Raw genomic sequence first — 17,221 nt, 5'->3', positions numbered from 1 at the left:
GTTCAGTGAGGTTTCCCCAGGGTAAGAATGATTGCTAACAGTTAGTCCCATGGCACTCTGGAGTCTAGTACAAAAAGGAAGTGTCCTGGAAGACTTCATTCCGCTCCGTCTTCTGATGCAGAGAAGGGCAGTGCTCTCACTAGTACTTCAGAGAGTACTGGAGGACCAGATATTCAAGGCCCTCCTTGTATACATAGTGAGTTTGGAGCCAGCCTAGAACATGTAAGACCCTATTTCAGTTGAGTGGTGGTGGCACATTCCTTTAATCTCAGTACTTGGGAGGCAGAGACAGATGGATCTGAGTCAGAGGCCAGCCTGGTCTACAAAGTGAGTTCCAAGACAGCCAAGGATACACAGAGAAACCTTGTCTGAAAAAACAAAACCCAAAACCCAAAACAAAACAAAAATCAAAATCAAGTAAACAAAAACCAACAAACAAGACTCTGTCTCAAAAACAAAGAGAGCAAATAAAATGGCTTGTTAGGTAAGTATGCTTGCTTCCAAGCCTGATGACTTCATTTTGAGCCCCGAGCCCCACATGGTAGAAGGGTAAAATTGACTACATGTCCTCTGACATCACATGCCTGTAGTGGTATGCACAAACCCACCATCGCACATGTACATCACATACACCATTAATAAAATTTAAAAAAGAACAGTGACTTATTTTTACAGCAACATTAGGAAAAGGGCATGCGTGGGAGAGACATAGTAAGTGCTAAATACTCAGTGGGCATCTCCACGAATTTGTTAAGTGGGTAATGGAGATGTGGGCCCACAGTTCAAAGAAGAGCTATAGACTGATGTATGAAATGGGGGGGATGAATACACATAAAACATTTAGAATAAGACATGGAGCATAGGATTCATAAATGTTAGCTATTATATGTCCAAAATCCCTTCCCTTCTGATCTGTGAAGCCATCTCTGTTATACATAATTCTCCTTATCTAATGAACATCAGTTTTTACCATAGCAGTCCCTAACCTAAGATTAGAAGAGAATAGCTTGGAAGCTAACAGTCACTCATTCCTCAATTTATAATAGTATTTTTAAAATCTACTTTGCTACTTTTTCTATCTAGGGAGAAATCACCTGGATTAGTCTACCATTCAGAGGATGCTAAGAGGCTAGATAAGGTCACACAGTAAATTCATAAATCCAAGTAACAAAACATCAAAAAAAAAAAAACTGCAAAGGGGCCAGGTCTGGTAAGGGATGCTTGTAATCTGTTGCAAAAGGAGTGGCGGGCTGCATTCCCGCCCGGATCCCAGCTAGCTTACCCCCGAAATAATTACACGGAAACTGTATTCATTTAAACACTGCCTGGCCCATTATATCTAGCCTCTTCTTGGCTAACTCTCACATCTTAATTAACCCATTTCTAATAATCTGTATTGCCACTTGACTGTGGCTTACCGGCATGAGTTTAACCAGCGTCCATCTTGGAGAGGAGCTACATGGCGTCTTCCTGACTCTGCTTTCTTCCTCCCACAATTCTGTTCTGTCTTCCCCATCTACCTATGTTCTGACCTATCAGGCCAAGCAGTTTTCTTTATTAATTAACCAATGAAAGCAATAGATAGATAGAGACCCTCCTACATCAGTAATCCTAGCACACAGACAGAGGCAAGGCATGAGGAGCACATATTCTAGATCACCTAGATAAATTGTCTCAAACAACAAAAACCCACTGGCTGCTCTTCCAGAGGACCTGGGTTCAATTCCCAGCACCCACATGGCTGCTCACAACTGTTTTTAATTCCGGTTCTAGGAGACCTAACACCCATGGCAAAACACCAATGCACATATAATATAAAGAAATAAATTTTAAAAAGAGGGTGTTAGGTGTTGGGGTATTAAGATTCAGCTCTGTGGTTTATTGTAAGTCCCTGGGTGCAGTGCCTAGCACTAAGTGGGGGAAAGAACAGAGTTCACCACCACCCAGTTCTGCCCTACTCCGGCCACCTGCTGCGCAGACCAAGGACATGATGGTGGAACTGTAAAGTAGAAAACACCACTAGTTGTCTGTCTGGATCCCTGGAGTCCCTTAACTCTACTTACAGTCTCAATTCTTAAGTTTTTATTTCACAGTAAAACACACAAAAAATACCATCTTAACCATATCGTGTGTGTGTGTGTGTGTGTGTGTGTGTATTCCAGGATGGTCTCAAACTCACAGAGATCTGTCTGTCTCTTCCTGGTGATAACTTTTTATTATTATTTTTTTTATTCTTTTTCAAGACAGGATTTCTCTTTGTCACCTTGGCTGTCCTGGAACTCTCTCTGTAGACCAGGCTGGCCTGAAACTCAGAGATCCTCCTGCGTTTGCTTCCCAAGTGCTGGGGTTAAAGGTGTGCACCACCACTGACTGGCTTTGATACTTTTTTAGTGTAGCTTTTACATTTGATGTTCTCCTAAAAATCTTCTTGAGGTTATCACTTAATAATTCAGCTCCTCAGGCTGGAGATGGCTCAGCAGTTAAGAGCACTGGCTGCTCTCTCAGAGGCCCTGGTTTCTGTTGCAGCCCCCACAGGCAGGCATCACGCCGTGCACAAATGAGTGGCTCAGTAGTTCATTCAAGTACTTAGGAGGAAGCTGAAACAAGAAAATGAGTTCCAGAGCAGCTTACAAGACCGTCTTTTTAAAAACAAATGTTTTCTCCAGAGGTCTTCTCTTAGAACTAGCAGTAGTTTCCTCCCTCCTGAGCTTTCTTGTCTTATTACCCTGAAGCACTCTCTGCTTTTCTGAGGTGAATGCGCTTACTGGCTTATGCCTTATCTCCCCCTCAACTCTAAAATAAAAATTCCGTCAGGGAAGGACCAGGTCTGTCTACACTTCTCCACACGACGAGGAGTGTTTTGTCTACCATGCTGTGCAGACTCCAATCTAAGGCTTCCCACTGAACTACACTGCGTCCTACAGTGCTTTGTGTGTGCGTTGTTCATAGGTCCGTGTGGGGGGGGGGGGTGCCCAAGAGACCAGAGGACAACTCCAGGTATGGTTCCTTTATTCTTGTTCATTTGTTTAACACAGGATTTCTCACTGGCCCAGAATTGTCAAGCAGCCTAGGCTGGTGAGCACCCATGTTTTAACATGGGTTCTGGGATGGAATTTAGGTCTTACGCTTACAGGATGAGCACTTCATAGGCTCAGCTATCGTCTTTTCTTTGTGTCATTACAAATACGAGTGAAATGGGATTCCTAGTCCATTGTACACTCTCAGAGAAATAGCTCTTCCATAGGCATTAGATCATTGGGCAGGTGGATTGCCTTTTCCCAGCAGATTCCCTCCAGTTTCAGGGCTAAGGGCATTTAAAACTACGTTGACATTAAGGAAATACTGAACCTGAAGACTAGTAGAATCAACCGGTACTTAAAAAAAAAAAAAGTATACAGTTTCTGATCCAACGAGATGGCTCATACTATACCAGTCTTAGCTGGACACCTAAATTCAATCCCCTGAACACACAACAGTGGGAAGAGAGATCTCCAGATCTCTGACCTTCATATGCGCTCCACTCCACCCCCTGCTAATAGATAAGTGTAAAAACAAACTTTTCAAAGTAGTCTCTGCAATTGAATCCTTACATCCAACTCCCCCCTCACACTCCCGTCCTACAGCAAACAGCCAGACACCGGACAGAGGTTATGGCCAGTGAAGAAGAAAATACAAAACAGTCACCTGTTTGGGACGCTGAAAGCCCGTTTAATTTGCTTCATACAACTAGTCACCAGCTTGCAGCCCCGAGCCCCTCAGTTTGCTTTGCTCCCTTCGTTCTCCTTTAACAAGGGTGTATTTTTATAGCTGCCTGAGATAATCTCACTCCCTTCGCCTGTGGATCGCCACACCTACGGACAACGGTAGATTTCCCTGCCGCTTTCTCCCTCCCCCCATCATCCCCGATTTTCAGCCGAACACGTGTGAGTCGTGTGTACAGCACTCGGCCAGCCTTCCACTCACGCCACGCCCAGCAAGCCCCGCCCCTCGGTCTCTTTCCAACTCGGCCCCCACGAATCGCGCCCGCACCCCCACTTCTCGCGAGAAGTGAACACGCCTGGCCGGACGGGAGGAAAGTAACTGCTCCGCTGAGGGGGGAAAGGAGGAGCAGGAGACAGATTGTGGGACCGAGCGCGGGCGGGCGGGAGGCGCCGGAGCTGCCAGCGGGTGAGTCCTGTTAACATTAGCTGGTCCGTGGTCTGACAGGAGTCTCCCCTTCTACTCCGGCTAGTCCCAGCGTCCCGGGCCGGGGTCTCCCCTCCCAGTCTGTGTTGGACGGGGGCGTTGAGGCGGTGGCCGGGCCTGTCTGAGGAAGAGGGTGGGGCATAGTCTAAGACAACCAATAAGAGAGCAGGAAGCCACAATTGGCGGCCATGAGCGCTAATGGGAGATCGCCTTTACCTTGCGGAGTGCCGCCCTCTTCTCTTCTCCCGCCTCCTTCCTTTTGGAGGAAGGCGGGGCCAGAGGACTGAAGTGTGGGGAGAACTTGGGGTAAGTAGCCCCGGGGGGCACAGGGCGTGGCGAGGAAAGGGGGGTTGAATCCTGAGGGAAGAGAAGTGTAGTGGAAGTCAAATGGAAGGATCTTGGAATAGAAGAAAGTGGACGACTGCTAAACTAGGTTGACGACTCAAGATTTCCCTTAGAGTGGGGTTAGGGCTTGGCACTGCAAAAAGCAGAGGTAATGGGCAGTAGGTAGGTTCGGGTGACATCGAGAGCCTTGCTCAGGTGAAAGCATGCGTTGATCGGCTGAAAAGCTCTTCGAGGTGGACATTGGAACCGAGGGTTTGGCGTTTCGATTGAATTCATAAGAATCAGCAAAACCTTAATCCCAGCACTCGGGAGGCAGAGGCAGGCGGATCCCTGTGAGTTCGAGACCAGCCTGGTCTACAAGAGCTAGTTCCAGGACAGGCTCCAAAGCTACAGAGAAACCCTGTCTCGAAAAACCAAAAAAAAAAAAAAAAAAAAAAAAAAAAAGAATCAGCAAAACCATGGTATCAGAAAGTATGGCTTTGGAGAGGTTGAGTGGATGAGTTTAGGAAGACTGAGTGACTTGAGTTGCTAGAAGGCATCGCTTTGGTAATAGTTTGGAAGTCCGGAGGGAAGAGGGAATATTTGGAGAAAAGACAGCGGCTGGCATACAAGGCTTTAGCTTGGGTCTTGGTCGGAAGGCAGTCGGGATTTTGGTGGATAAGGCACCCAGTCCAGCCAAAATTCTGACATAGGTGTGTAGAAGAAGAAAAACAGTACACTGCTCTTATTTTCTTTTTTCCAGTATTTCCCTTTTCAAGTGTCATCTCTTTCAAAACACAGGGATGTGGGTCTGGGACTTCGAAGGCCCAAGTTGGAGACCCGTAGGGACTTACATGTTGCTCTGAAATGCTTGTTATGTTCTCTCACTGGGGTGTTTACTACCCAGATTCCCGTGTTACTACTTTCCAAACTTTGTTTTCTGCTTAGCAGGGTGTTTTAATATCTCTCAGAGTTCATATGAAGTATGGGTCTGTGGAGATGTGCAGATTTTTTCCAGCAAACTCATGTTTCCTATGTTTAAATTTTTCAGCAGTGTAATTTCTGTAGAACCTGTATATATCTCTAAACACTAACAAATAAAGTTTGTTTCCTTAAATATGGCTTTTCCCTTTCATTCATTAAGAGTTATTTAATGGATGATTGAACTTAGTCTTAATTGTCTTGTATATGTTCTTATGTATTAATTGAGATAGGGTCGCATGCAGCCCAGGTACACCTCAAACTGAGGTAACTGAGGTTGAACTTGAATTCCTGATCCTCCTTTGTCCATCTCCCAAGTGCTAAGTTTATAGACTGAACACTCAGGGTCGTGTGTGTGTGTGTGTGTGTGTGTGTGTGTGTGTGTGTGTGTTGTGCAGCATGCCGTGTAACCCATACTGGCTTTGAACTCATAACCTTGAATTTCTGATCCATCTCCACTTCCCAAGTGTGGAAATTACAAGCATTCATTCCTATGCCCAGTTTATCAAGTTTATGTGGTGCTGGGGGTTGAACCCAGGGCTTTGTGCATGCTAGGCAAGCACCTGTACCAACTGAGCTACATCCCTAGTCCCCTCTTAATATTTTAAATGAGGTGAATAAAATAAATCATAATTTAGGAAATTGAACATTTCCCCATGCTTTCTTTGCATCCACACTTAGAAACTAAAGAGCTATCATAATATTTTAAGGCAGAGGTTGAGGAACTCTTGTTTTTAAACATGGGGGATGTAAAGTAAGTGGAAGCTATTGCGAAATTTAACATGACTGTAAGAAAAGAAGCTAAAGAGAAGTTTGGCAGCTATATGAAGTAGTCTTACCAGTTTGTTCTTAATTCTGCACAGAAAAGGACAGAACATTGCTGTTTGTTTAGTAATTGTGTATCATTTAATAATGAGTTAGACTCATATAGCTAATCAATAACTTCTTTGCTAATGCACAGATTACATTCCTTCTGTCCAGTTGTGTGTGTGTGTGAGAGAGAGAGAGAGGGAATGTATCTGTGTGTCTGTTGGAGGTTGTGATAGTGCTGGAGCTGGAACTTTCCTCTGGGCTTTGTGTATGCCAGGCAAGTTCTCTACCACTGAGTTTTAACCCAGCCTTCTTTACTTTTGAGAATTGAAGAACTACTAATAAAGAAGACCCCCCCATACCATGTGGGGTTTGTTTTGACCTTTTTTCAGCAACCAGTTGAGGCATTTCCCCCTGGTTAGCATTTGTCCCTACAAAAATGTTGAGACCAATCAGTGACCCTGTAGTACTAACTACTGCATAGGGACTGAATTGGGTTCCAGCTTGGAGCATTTGCTACTAGACATTCAGAAGAATTATCAGTTTTCCAGGCAATAGTCTTCCCCTCCCTCCTCGAAAAAAATCCAGTGAGAAAACAGTCTTTTGTTTTGGTCTTCGGATCTAGAATTTGTGATGGCTTGAACCTGAACACTCTTTTTTTTTGGGGGGGGGGGGGAAGGGTTTTGAGACAGAGTTTCTCTGTGGCTTTGGAGCCTGTCCTGGAACTAGCTCTTATAGACCAGGCTGGCCTTGAACTCACAGAGTTAAAGGCGTGCGCCACCACCGCCCGGCCTGAACACTCTTAAGTGAAAGATTTTTCTCTCTTGGGCAGTGTTCTCACCTGGGAGAAAGATAGACTTTGGGGCCTGGGTATGTGGCTCAGTAGGTGAACGCTTGCTTATTGTGTATGAGCCCTGTTACTACATGGAACTGGGCACAGTAATGAACACTTGTAATCCCATCGCTGGGGATGTGAAGGCAGGAACGAACCCAAATCATTCTTATCTATGTGGCCAATATAAGTCTAGCTTGGGCAACATGAGACCCTGTCTCAAAGAAAAGCAAAAGAAAAACAAGAAGAAAAAAATTAATTGATAATAATTTGTTAATTGATAATAAATTCTTATGACTTAATTTTAAAGTCATACTAGTCAGCAAGATTGAGATATTTTTCCTTCCTTAATATTGAACTGGGCAGGTAGGTATAGGTGTAGAGAAAATGAATTGTTGGATTTAAATGGCTTTTTGGGAGGGAGCAGGAAAGTTTGATAGAGGCAGAGGAACTATCTTAAAGTTTATAGTAGATCTAAGTTTTTATAATTTATAGAATTTTTAAAATACTTTTGCCTAAAATGTTATTGTATCTTGTCCTTTTTCCTTTCCTAATTCTCTTTTTTGTTTTTTTCAAAACAGGATTTCTCTGTGTAGCCCTGGCTGTCCTAGAACTTGCTGTGTAGATCACAAATTTACAGAGATCTACCTGCCTCTGCCTCCCAGGTGCTGGAGTTAAAAGCCTGCACCACCACCTCCTGACCCTTTCTAACTTCTAACCAGAACAAAGTTACTTTTTCAATCAACTTTCAGCTCTACTCTTTTTGCCTTGAGTCCCTGGCTCTGCAACTCTCAGAAGGTTGTTTTGTGAATTTTTTTGTTGTTTGTTTTTGTTTTTCAAAACAGGGTTTTTCTGTGTAGCCCTGGCTATCCTGGAACTCACGGTAGACCAAGCTGGCTTTGAACTCACAGAGATCTGCCTGACTCTGCCTCCCAAGTGCTGGGATTAAAGGTGTGGGCCACCACCTCCCAGCTGTTTTGTGAATGTTAAGACTGAGCTTTTCCTAGGCTCTAGAGGGGAAAGTCAGTGTTGCCTCCCGCTCCTGTCCAGGCCTGATAAGGAGGAGTTCTTTTCCTTAAAAGGAAGCTTTAGGTGGAGCAAATACCACTGTCTTTCAAGTGTTTTAACAAGACAACTCTTTTCTTGGGACAGACTGGAACATAATTGCCTCATTCCTTGATAAAGGTGCCAACACAAAAGCGCTTATTTTGTTCTTTGAGAAAAACAAATGAGATATTTGCTTAAAAAGAAAAATGTTTAACTATTTTTTTTTTAATGTTAACTTCTTTAAGTTTTTTAAAAAATGTTTCTTCAATTTTGGAATACTTGGAAAAGTCTTCCTTTTTCTCCAAAAACATGCTGCAGATGGGTTAGTGAGATGGCTTTAGAGGGTAAAGGTGCTTGCTGCCTACCTATGCAGACCCCATGGCTTGAGCTATATCATTCTCAGATCTCACTCTGTAGACCAGGCTGGCCTCAAACTCACAGAGAGCCACCTGCCTCTGCCCCCCCCCCCCCGAGTGCTGGGATTAAAAAGGCGTGTGCCAGCACCACTGGGCTCAGCTAGAATTCTTAAAGTCTAAGGTGTAGTTGATCTCCTCTCTTCCCTAGTACTGGGAATTGAACCTAGGGCCTCATGTCTTAGGCAAGTGAAAGCATTTTACCTCTGAACTGTGTGTGTGTGTGTGTGTGTGTGTGTGTGTGTGTGTGTGTGTAGAGAGAGAGAGCGTGCGTTGGACCTATAGCTATCTTGCTGGTTATGACTTTTTTAATAATTTGATATGTTTTGGCTTCTTGGCCATATATATATATATATATATATATACACACACACACACATACACACACATATGTGTATATATGTATGTGTGTGTGTGTGTGTGTATGAGTGTTCTGTCTGCATGTACAGATCCTATTAGAGATGATTATGAGCCACCATGTGGTTGCTGGGAATTGAACTCAGGGCCTCTGGAAAAGCAGCCAGTGCTCTTAACTGCTCAGCCATATCACAAGCCCCTACTACTCATACTTTGTATTATTGATAAATTTGATAAGCATGATGACAGTATTTTCATTTTAGGTCACTGGTAAAATGTACAAGGATAGGCTGTATTGGGTCATCCAACTTACCCTTTTCTCTTTTCCCTTTTCCTTTTCTGTACTTTCCTTTTCTCCCTTCTTTTTCTCCCCCTCTTCCTCCTTTCTCTTCCTGACTTGAGAATGAATCCAGAACCTCCAATAAGGTAGGCAAGTGAATTTTATCCCCATGAAACCACTGAATTAACATCCCACCCCATAGCCTTTATATTCTGTGAAATATCAAGAAGTGTCTTGTTGAAACTCAAATATGTTCTATTTGAGACATCTTGAATTCCTAGGCTGGTGACCATTGGATGGGGGCAGAGAATGAGAATATAAAGTTAGATATTGTAATTACTATTTACCTTTTGTTTGTTAGTTGGTTTTGTTCTTTCTTCCTGTTTTTTGTTTGTTTGTTTGTTTTTGTTTTTTGTCTTTTGAGGTAGAATTTGGCTATGGTGCCCAGTCTGGCTTCTGACCTCCCAGCTAACAAGTCTCCTGCCTCAGCCTTCTAACTGCTGAGATTACAGGCAGTTATACCATCATTCCCAGTTTTAACTATCTTATATTAATGCCCACCTGCCTTCTTTCCTTTCCTTCCTTCCTTCCTTCTTTTCTTCCTTCCTTCCTCCCTCCCTCCCTCCCTCCCTCCCTCCCTCCCTTCCTTCCTTCCTTCCTTTCTTTCTCTTTGTAGTCCTAGCTGTCCTGGAACTCATAGAGACCCACCTGACCCTGTGTACTGAGTGCTGGGACTAAAGGTGTCTGTATGCCATGCCTGGCTTTATAGTAGTGTTGATAGATTACTGTATGGCTTGCTGATATATCACAAACAATCTATTCAGTTCTTTTTAGACTCTTCCTGGGAAATAGTACCCATTCCATTAGTCTACAGTTTCTTTATTCCACTTCCCTTGTGTCAGTCTCTTTTCTATTGTATAATGACCGAAAGTGTTAATTATAGTAGCTTTTAGCTCCCCTCCCTCGCCTTGTCATTAAGTGTAACTCTTTTTTTTTTTTTAATATTTAATGGTACCTGGAGCGACAGCCGTGGGTGCTGGGAACCAACTCTTATATTTTGGGTTGTGAGCCTAGCCTTTAATGGCTGAGCCATCCCTCCAGGCCTAAGTGTAACTCTTGATGCAAAATTTTCCCCGGACATTTTAAGTTAGAAATCAGAAAATTAAAGTTCCTGTCCATGGAACAGTTAGTTACTTGCTGCTTCCCTATAATTCTAAGGTTTCTAGTTTAGAGCTCTTGTCACCTTTTGTTTGGAATATAAACTAACACCAGCTATGTACAGACATACATAGTTTCCAATTACAGTTAATGTTTCAAGGTGTGGTAGGTCTGCCTTCTAGAGCAGAAATGATGTTACACATTAGCTAGGCCATCAGAGGCTATCTAGGGAATGAAGTCTTTATATTGGCAGGCAACAACTTTTCTGCATGTTAATTTTAGACTTGACAGTTGAATTTATGTTTGAGTAATTTTAGTTGATGAATACATCTTTAAAGTACCTTCCTCTTTTGGGGTTTTCATTTTCACTTTCATTATTTAAAATTATGAATTGTACTGGAGATGGAACGCAGTTGGTGGAGTGCTTGCCTAGCATGCAGGAATCCGTGGACTGAGAGCATAGTGGTGCACACCTATGATCCTAGCACACGAGGTGGTGGCAGGAAGATCTGAAATTCAAGGTTATCCTAATCTACATACCAGGTTAAAGGCCAGCCTGGACTGCATAAGACCCTATCTATTAAAAAAAAATTACGAACTGAAATGTTTGTGCTAATTAAAGTAGATGCCACAGGGATGGGAACGTTTTCAGAAAGTATGCTTCCCTGTTCATCCTTTGGATATAATTAGTTATGGATTCTCCTGGAAAGCATTGTAATCTTGATCACTCTTCAGGTCCTCTCTAGTCCAAACATGTATAAATAGAAGCTCAATCAAAGAACTATTGAAGAATCAGGAAGAAAAGTAGGTTGTAAAGAAAATGAAATTGACATGATTCTGCTGACCCAGTGGAAATGATTAAAAAAAGAAGAAGGAACATAAATAATAGGAATAATCATGTCTTTGAACTAAAAACAAAACAAAACCCAACAACAAAGATTTTGCTTTGGATCATTTCATGTCTTAAAAATACTTCATCATGATACTTTCTCTTCAGTATTTCCCTGGTGGACACTTTTGTTTTGAAAGGATGTTCATTGGTTTTATTTTCCTGTTAAATCGTAGTATTTTGTTTCCTTCCCTTACTTGTTCTTTTATTTGCAAATTTGTTTTTCATATATATATGGATTGCCTGAATATGATGAAACAAAATTCAGTTCAGTTTTGAAAGTAAACATTTGCTATCTTGCTTCCTTGGGGAGGGATATGATGAGTGTCACACATTCAAGAAGGTTGTGTGGGGCTGGGGATGTACCTCAGTTACATGCTTACATGCATGAAGCCCTGAGTTCCTCCTCAGCACTGCATGGTACATAAGTCTGCAATCCCTGAATATGAGAAGTATAGGCAGGAGGTCAAGGTCATCCTTGGAGAATACATCCTGGGCTAAATGAGACCCTATGTCAAAACAAAACAGAATTGCTATATGAGAAGATAAACATTTTATTCTTAAAACTTTGTAGGCTGGGGCTGGAGAGATGGCTTAGCAGTTAAGAGCACTGACTGCACTTCAGAGGACCCAGGTTCTTTTCCCAGCACCACATGATGGCTCACAACTCTCTGTAACTGCAGTTCCAAGGACACAACAACTCTCCACAGGAAAACAAATACCAGTGCACATAAAAATAAATGATTGATTAAAAAAAAACTTTGTAAGCTGACGTTTAGGAAAGGTTCCTAACTAAACCCAAGGTCGATATACTAGTCTTATGAAATGTGCTTAGGACAACACTTACTAGTTCTGTTGCTTTCTCTCATCTTTTGGCAACTTCAACTCTAAATGTTCTCATATATATGAAAACAGACTTTTTGGAGAATTTTTTTTTCTCTTCAGCATTGCATTTCCTCCTAATAAGTACCATTTTATGAAAATCTACTAGAAGCCAAGATTTAGCATAAGAAGTTACTTGCTGAACTTGTGGTGTGGGCCTCTGTGGTAACAGTGCTCTACCACAGTGTCCCCTAGCTTGCCTTTGAGGTGAGCTTCCTGTCAGGTGCAGTGCTGCTTTCTGAGGTACACAAATAAGGCTATATGCTAGACTGTCAGATTTTATTTGGGATGCATGATACAGTAGAAACAGTGCTTTTTTTTTTTCAAATTAAGCAAATAGGGAAAGGCTGGGAATGTATCGCAGTAGAAGAACCCATTGCGTGGCATCTACAAGGCCCCAAGTTCAATCTCTAAGCACCAAAAACTACCACCACCGCCACCACAAACAATTTTTTGAAGAATTTGTGTGTGCATAATGTATGTGTATAAACATCAGATGTCTTCCTCTGTGGCTCCTTGCCTATTCCTGCGAGACAGATTCTCACTGTATTAGGTGTTTACCAGCAGCCTCAGGTAGTTCCGTCCCTTCCTTCTCCCAGCTTAGTTTGTCTCCTCACTACTCTCTTTGTATAGGAGTTAAAGGCTCATGGCCATTCCCAGATTTTTAACTGGGTGCTAAATTTAGGTCCTTGTGCTTATACAGTTCTTATTTTTAAATAAAATTTAATTTTCTTTTATGTCCCTTGGTGTGAGGTTGTTGGATTGTTGGAACTGGAGTTACAGACAGTTGGGAGCTGCCACGTGGGTGCTGGGAATTGAACCTGAGTCCTCTAGAAGAGCAGCCTTAACTCAATTCCTGAGCCGTCTCTCCAGCTCCAGCTCGTGCAGTTCTTACCACCAAAGCTTCTCCTCAGTCTCATAACCTTTCTTTTTGGAATAAGAACATGCTTGACTATATAAAACCAAGCTTTATTGAATAGAACATAGGGTTGTTAAAAATGGTTTATGTTGAAACTAGCTTGTCAGTATGATTTATTAAACCATCAAACTAGAGTGATATTTCATTGGTTTTAATAAGTTTCTGACACTAACATAGATCCAGTAACACCATTAATGGACTTACTTTTTAAAACTATATTCAAGCAGTGGTTTGCTGATACTGTGTGAAACTCATCCATGCCAATCAGGTAGAGGTAGAGCCCGTGCTACAAATGAATGTGTAGACTTAGAGAATATTAATAGATCATTTTCTCTAGAACTAATCTTCCCCATAATTATCATTGTGCAGTATTATGACTTTTTCCTACCTAGAACAAAATGTATACTGAGGTCTTAAAATCCAGGCTAGCGGGGGCTGGAGAGGTGGCTCAGAGGTTAAGAGCACTGACTGCTCTTCCAGAGGTCCTGAGTTCAATTCCCAGCAACCATATGGTGGCTCACAACCATCTAATGAAATCTGGTGCCCTCTACTGGCCTATAGGATATATGTAGGCAGAATACTGTATACATAATAAATAAATAAATCTTTTAAAAAAAATCCAGGGGGCTGGAGAGATGGCTCAGTGGTTAAGAGCATTGCCTGCTCTTCCAAAGGTCCTGAGTTCAATTCCCAGCAACCACATGGTGGCTCACAACCATCTGTAATGAGGTCTGGTGCCCTCTTCTAGCCTTCAGGCATACATGCAGAAAGAATATTGTATATATAATAAATAAATAAATCTTTAAAAAAAAATCCAGGCTAGCATGATGGCTTAGGCTTAGGCTTGTGTTGTTCATTTCCTGGCTGCCCAGACTCCCAAAATAATCACATAGAAACTGTATTAATTAAATCACTGCTTGGCCCATTAGCTCTAGCTTCTTATTGGCTAACTTTTACATCTTAATTTAACCCATTTCTATTAATCTGTGTATTGCTACATGGCTGTGGCTTACCGGCAAGGTTCCGGCTCATCTGTTCTCAGTGGCAGCTACATGGTGTTTCCTTGACTCCGCCTCATTTCTCCCAGCATTCAGTTTAGTTCCCCTCCCCCCTGCCTACCTCTATTCTGTCCTGCTCATGCCCAAGACAGTTTCTTTATTAATGAATGGTATAGCATTCAGAGGGGAATCCCACATCACCTCCCCTTTTCTGTTTAAATAAAAAGGAAGGTTTTAAATTTAACACAGAAAAATTACATATAACAAAACACGTATCAAGCAAGAATTAGAGTTACAATATTTATATCTACTTTATCTTTTATCATAACTAAGGAAAACTATAACTATCTATTTTTCAACTCCATCAAAGGCTCCAGAAAGATATACTATTACCTAAGTAAACAGGAAGTGCATAGCAACTTCTAAAACTCTAGAATTGACAGGGCCATTCACTGCCTGGACAGTCACTCAGATTTCTTCTATATCATTGGGGCACCCATCTTCAGCCTACCAGCCTATAGTATCTGGCAGACTTTTCCATGAAACAGGAAATTTCAAAGACAGTTCTACCTATATTGGCAGTTTGTCAGTCACTTTCTTCTGTGTCCTGCAGAATGTCTGGCAGACTCCTTTTGTTCTTTCATAAAACAGGAATCCTGAAGGACAGTGTCACCCTTAGGCAAGTTCAGCAGTCATTTCTGTGTGGGTCCTGCATGTCCAGTTCATATAGCATGCCATCAAACAGTCCAGGCAAGAGCAGTTTCTTGCCCAAATGGCTAACAAATTCCATAAAGAGCCTCTTTGATGCCCATTTTCCTCTTGAAGTAATTAGTGCTTCCAGGAGCAGATGCATCTCATTGCCATGAAAAGTCCTAAGTTCTTAAACATTTTAAATGCCATATTCTGTAGTCTTTGAAAGGTTTGAAGAATGCCTATCCATCTGAAATACATCTCTGTACATCTAGAAAATCTAACTAACATGACTACAAGCTTGACTAATATATTTGATTATCTATTAACCTATATTTCTTAATTATGCATTACATTTTCAAATGAGCTGCACAAGCACAATACCTTAATCAAGAGCAGAATTGATCTAAAATTTGTATCAATAAACCAAGGTCCATACCAATGCAAAGTATCCATCTCTATAGCACATCCCCTTTTAAATGTAAACAAACATTTATAAACAATATTTGGGAATTTGGGCATAGTTCTCTTCAAACTGCTTCCTGCTTTTTGTTGGGCGAAGTATTTTTAGGAGTGTTCACGGCAAACTTTTGCGGGGGGGTTTTGGTCATCAAACCACATTAGTCTGGAATTAATCCACAGATTCTCATCTGTGGAAACAAAAGAACCTCTTTTTCAAAGCAGTAAGTCCTTGACCCAAATTTTGAAGTCATGATACCTTTAAAATATCCCATGTTGGTTTGGCCTAGCAGCCCATACAATGAGATGTCTCTCTGTACTTAGCTCATTCACAGTCAAATAATTTAAAGAAAACACAATAGTGGGGGGAGGGGGAGAGAAATGGAAGGGGGGAGGAGGTGGAAATTTTTAATAATAAAAAAATAGTAAAATGTAAAATTCATCTACTTCAGCATTGAAAAGGCAAACTACTGTTCTAAGCGATCAGACGTGCTAAGTTTAAAAAAAGAAAAAAAACATTTAAGAATTATCACAGGAATGCTTGAGTTCTCATTTGTCTGTAGAGAAAGCCACTAAGAATGGATTTCTCATAATTAATCTGAGCTTTCTTGAAGAAAGATAGGAAGCAAAGACAGGGAATTTTCATCAGGAGTGAGTTAGGGATGTGATGACTTACATGATCAGGCTTTTCCATGATATACCCAATGTGTCACAAAGTGTTTTTCCCTTGTCATCTACCCTATTTTCTTAACTACTCATTCCACGTGTCAATATGCTTAGTAGGGGCATCAATGTTTTATCTAGAATAACATAATATATAAACATAGTTAATGTTAAATGAATGTATTGAGACATCTTACATTCATGATGAGACATCATTAAAATTTAAAAAACAGGAAAAAAAGAAAAAAAGAAAAGAAAACAATAATATACATAATCCAGACTCTGTGAATTTTCCATCTTTACATGGCTTATTTTTCTTTACTTCTTTTTATAATTCTCTATATTCTTTTTCTTCTCTCTCCCAAGCCTGTGTACATTTTTAAACACACTATGTCTCGTTTAGAGGTCTTTTATGTCTGAATCTGTCCTATTGTGTATCTGAAATTTTCTTTTGACCAGGACTGCTTCTTAAAATTTTAAACAGCTTGGCTAGTACTAAGGCTAGCCTTTTGGCTCTGTCCAGTCCGACGTGGCAGAGGTATGTTCATTGCCTCTGTTACTGCCAGTTGGGAGTTGTCCTCACCACCTGAACTCTGGTAACCAGTTGGCCCATGCTACCACCAAGTAACTTGTGGCACGTTGCCCACAAACCTCATTTAAGTACTTGGCCTCCTGAAAGAGCCAGAGTTTGTGCTGCCAGCACGGCCCAGGAAGCTGCCATTTTGAAACAGCATGGGTTTTTTTTTTTTATTTACTACTGCTTAATTAGGAAAACCTCTCTTAAAGGAGTATGCCGCCAGCAAGCAGAGCCCATCTGAAAAAAAATATGACTAAACTTTGTTTTTTAGTGTCTAGAATTCCTTTCCAAGCCCTCTCAGGTTTTATACAGATTTAGCTAGCTCACGTTGGAACACCACTTTGTTGTAGGAGGCCGCTTGTTCATTTCCCGACCACACAGACTCCCAAAATAACCACACAGAAACTGTATTAATTAAATCATTGCTCTACCCATTAGCTCTAGCTTCTTATTGGCTAACTCTTAACACTTAATTTAACCCATTTCTATTAATCTGTGTATCACCATGTGGCTGTGGCTTACTGGCAAGGTTCTGGCTCGTTTGTTCCCCATGGCGGCATCTGGCATCTCCTTGACTCCGCCTCCTTAACTCCCAGCATTCAGTAAACTGACAGTGATGGCACATGCCTTTTATCTCAGCACTCGAGAGGCAGAATCAAGCAGAGGCAGATCTTGTGAGTTTAAAGCCAGCCTGGTCTACAGAGGGAGTTCCAGAACAGTCAGGGTTACACAGAGGAAACCCTGTCTCAAAAAACCA

The 17,221-nt window shown here is 41.6% G+C and overlaps 1 protein-coding gene across 3 annotated transcripts in view; it reads left to right on the top strand.

Annotated features, from left to right (window-relative positions):
- Positions 1-4,046: 4,046 nt before the first annotated feature.
- Positions 4,047-17,221, top strand: part of LOC119822555 (cyclic AMP-dependent transcription factor ATF-7) — a 110,705-nt gene continuing 97,530 nt past the window's right edge. For 2 of the 3 annotated variants that reach the window (XM_038341977.1, XM_038341976.1), the window contains exon 1: positions 4,047-4,167. The gene's annotated coding sequence lies outside the window, so the exon portion shown is untranslated. The other variant, XM_038341975.2, reaches the window with a different exon arrangement.

The sequence above is a fragment of the Arvicola amphibius genome, chromosome 9, assembly GCF_903992535.2.
Source record: "Arvicola amphibius chromosome 9, mArvAmp1.2, whole genome shotgun sequence".
Classification (NCBI taxonomy): Eukaryota; Metazoa; Chordata; class Mammalia; order Rodentia; family Cricetidae; genus Arvicola; species Arvicola amphibius.
This window is presented reverse-complemented; position numbering and strand designations above follow the sequence as displayed.